At 36.9% G+C, this 3,649-nt stretch overlaps 2 non-coding genes across 2 annotated transcripts; both read right to left on the reverse strand.

Moving 5' to 3' along the window:
- Nucleotides 1-322: 322 nt before the first annotated feature.
- On the reverse strand, nucleotides 323-513 carry LOC117802143. The gene has a single exon (XR_004625193.1). It is a non-coding gene; the product is annotated as a U2 spliceosomal RNA (small nuclear RNA).
- A 2,629-nt stretch (nucleotides 514-3,142) lies between these two features.
- On the reverse strand, nucleotides 3,143-3,328 carry LOC117802144. The gene has a single exon (XR_004625194.1). It is a non-coding gene; the product is annotated as a U2 spliceosomal RNA (small nuclear RNA).
- Nucleotides 3,329-3,649: the final 321 nt, after the last annotated feature.

The following is a 3,649-nucleotide window of genomic DNA, read 5'->3' on the forward strand; positions in this document are numbered from 1 at the left end:
CATAAATGTATAAAATACATGCAGATGTGATTCTATTTTATCATTGATTGCCATAAAATATCTACAATATATTATAAAAAGTTAAAATTTATCCAAACTTACACACACAAATACTGTACATTATCTTTTCATTTTTGATGTCCAGTGCTAATAATACATGTACCATCTAGGGTGTATTGTATCATAGAAGACAACACTGAAGCAGGTACTAAAAGATTTGTCTTACAGAGCTGATGTAAACTTACGGTAGAGCTAAATACAGGACAGTACAGTAAATAACATTTTATTTTATCTCTAACTTACTCTTTTTTTTATCCCCTGAGGAGGGTGCACCATTCCTAGAAGTAACGCAGTAGCAGGTCGATGGGTGGTGTGGACGGAACAAGCTCCGATTCCATCTCCTTGTTCCAAACATCCATGTAGTATACTGTCCTTGGATTGAGGACGTTTCAGATATTAAACTGATAAGAACAGATACAACACTTGATTTTAGCCGAAANGGATAAAACACTTGATTTTAGCCGAGAGGCTGAAAAGCAATCTAGCTTACTTTATTAAGAATACAGTATATAATATATATAATATACAAAATCTATGTTAACCTTCTGTTTATTTTATCAGTAAGGCTTCTGGTCAACAGTAGTCCATTAGCACTTAAGCTTTTGGGGAGTCAGAAATTATATTCAGGTATTTGGTTAGGTTTCATGCCCCTAATGCCCGTTATTCAAGGGTCGATTGTATTTTCTTCTTTCTGCAATCTACTTTCTGATAATCTCCGGTAGCAGGAGCACATGCACACACACACACACACACACATGCCTGCACACACGCACACCCTCACTGTGCTTCTAAAACACACATGAACCCAGGAAGATTATTAAAGCAATTTAACAGTGATTTTTTCACCTATAAGAGGTGGCTAATAATAGTACCTATCTCAGAGGACTGTTGTGAGGATTTAATTGACATAGGTAATGCATTTCAAACATCCCCGGCCCATAGCATTAGCCATTATTATTAGCTTTATTACTCTCTCATTTTAAGCTTGAGGCAATACAACGTCCATAAATGGCTGCCATTAGCGACCTCTAATATCAAATTATTAAGTGGTTCTATTTACTTAAAAGTCATTGCCATAATCATGGAGGAGGGGATATCACAGAAACGAAAATACCCAAGTAGTCTATTAAATCCACGGGATCTAGATTGACAGAGCAATTATCTTGTCCCTGAGTGGACATTTTCTACAGTTATAAAACCATCCCATCCATGTCCAGTGTTTTCCACTCAAAAGCTTTCATATTTCATCAGTCTTCTTGTGTTTCATGTGCCACTGCATCATATGTGTTTGTCAGTTAAAATAGTCAACTAAATAACACCCACATTGTCATTGTCATTAGCTGAGAAATTCAGTTGAAAACATTTTTTTTTTTTGCAAGCACATTGCTCACTTTTAATATTTTCAACACTTTGACATTTTCTTGCCTCTGGTAATTAGCAACATTTAAAAACCCACCAATGATTTAAAATTTTAGAAAGGAACATAAGGTTTGATCTAAGAGCCAAAGCCTATAATTGCAGAAATAAATAGGTCTGAAGTTTTCACATTCTTTGGAGAATCTCTTGATATTTCTTTCTAATCTGCAGAGGGGGACATGTCACAATCCATCTAACTAGAAAGCATATGATCAAGAACCAAAGACAAAATAATGATATGGAGCAAATTCTGGGTTGTCTGTGGGGAATTTCTAACTCGGGACAACTTCTCACAGCTACCTAGAGCATTCCAGCTAATTCTTCCAGGAGATAAGCTGGGCTTCACTGAGTGAATATTCTCAACTTAGCACTCAAACTAGCAACTGCATTCAAGAAGGCTGATCTGCTATAAAAATACATGTATTGTATGTGTATGTATTACTAAAATCTGGACAACAATCTGCTCTATTAGAAAGCTCCAGAGAAACTATTTTGAGGTTATGAGTTCTGTTAGATAATTCATTCCATCCTTCTCTCTTTGGTGTTCAAATCAGAAACCTGACAAGAGTGAAACATCTACTGAGCACGTGGCTACCTGTAATAGATGTCTTTATTTTACAAGCTATTATGGAATGAAGTCATTGAGAGTTTCTTTTCTTCCTTGTGTGTTTGTGTGTAGGTGTGTGTGTGTCTATAAAAATCATTAAGTGGAATACATGCCTATTTTTTAATTAAAAATTATAGACAAACATTAAGAAGACAAAAGAAATCCTCTGGTTAATGCTGAAATGAACTTGGCCTCATCCTTTCCTTTGTGACTTCGAACTGTAGAATTCCAGCGGCATTTGAGGAAGTTAGACTGCAGCCCAGCTGCTGACTATCTTTGCTAGGATCTCTTTCAGCTCTATGAGGGTATCAAACTAGAAGTGCTATATACTAACTCATATTTTTATAAGGAAGCTATTTAGCCCATCCTCCCTCCACCCCTCCTGTAGGCTAGAACACAGATTGGTGCTAACCAACCAGCTTGGAGCTAGTGGGCAGGGACCACAGTTAAGGATGTGGTTCAGAAACAAGGGCAATCTCATAAAAGCCATCTATGAAAAGCCTACTGCAAGCATTATTCTCAATGGGGAAAAGCTGGAAGCCTTTCCCTTAAGATCAGGAACACGACAAGGATGCCCACTCTCGCCACTATTATTCAACATAGTACTAGAAGTCCTTGCAACAGCAATCAGAAGACAAAAAGGGATCAAAGGTATCCAAATCGGCAAAGAAGAAGTCAAACTGTCTCTCTTTGCAGATGACATGATACTCTATATGGAAAACCCAAAGGAATCCACTCCCAAACTATTAGAAGTTATAGAACAATTCAGTAAGGTGGCAGGATACAAAATCAATGCCCAGAAATCAGTTGCATTTCTATACACGAATAACGAGACTGAAGAAAGAGAAATTAGGGAATCCATCCCATTTACAATAACACCAAAAACCATACGTTACCTTGGAATTAACTTAACCAGAGACGTAAAGGACCTATATCCTAGAAACTATAGATCACTTTTGAAAGATATTGAGGAAGACATAAAAAGATGGAAAAATATTCCATGCTCATGGATTGGAAGAATTAACATAGTTAAAATGTCCATACTACCCAGAGCAATCTACACTTTCAATGCTATCCCGATCAAAATACCGAGGACATTTTTCAAAGAACTGGAACAAATAGTCCTTAAATTTGTATGGAACCAGAAAAGGCCCNTATACTGTCCTTGGATTGAGGACGTTTCAGATATTAAACTGATAAGAACGGATAAAACACTTGATTTTAGCCGAGAGGCTGAAAAGCAATCTAGCTTACTTTATTAAGAATACAGTATATAATATATATAATATACAAAATCTATGTTAACCTTCTGTTTATTTTATCAGTAAGGCTTCTGGTCAACAGTAGTCCATTAGCACTTAAGCTTTTGGGGAGTCAGAAATTATATTCAGGTATTTGGTTAGGTTTCATGCCCCTAATGCCCGTTATTCAAGGGTCGATTGTATTTTCTTCTTTCTGCAATCTACTTTCTGATAATCTCCGGTAGCAGGAGCACATGCACACACACACACACATGCCTGCACACACGCACACCCTCACTGTGCTTCTAAAACACACATGAACCCA

Source organism: Ailuropoda melanoleuca, chromosome 4 (genome assembly GCF_002007445.2).
Source record: "Ailuropoda melanoleuca isolate Jingjing chromosome 4, ASM200744v2, whole genome shotgun sequence".
Taxonomy (NCBI): domain Eukaryota; kingdom Metazoa; phylum Chordata; class Mammalia; order Carnivora; family Ursidae; genus Ailuropoda; species Ailuropoda melanoleuca.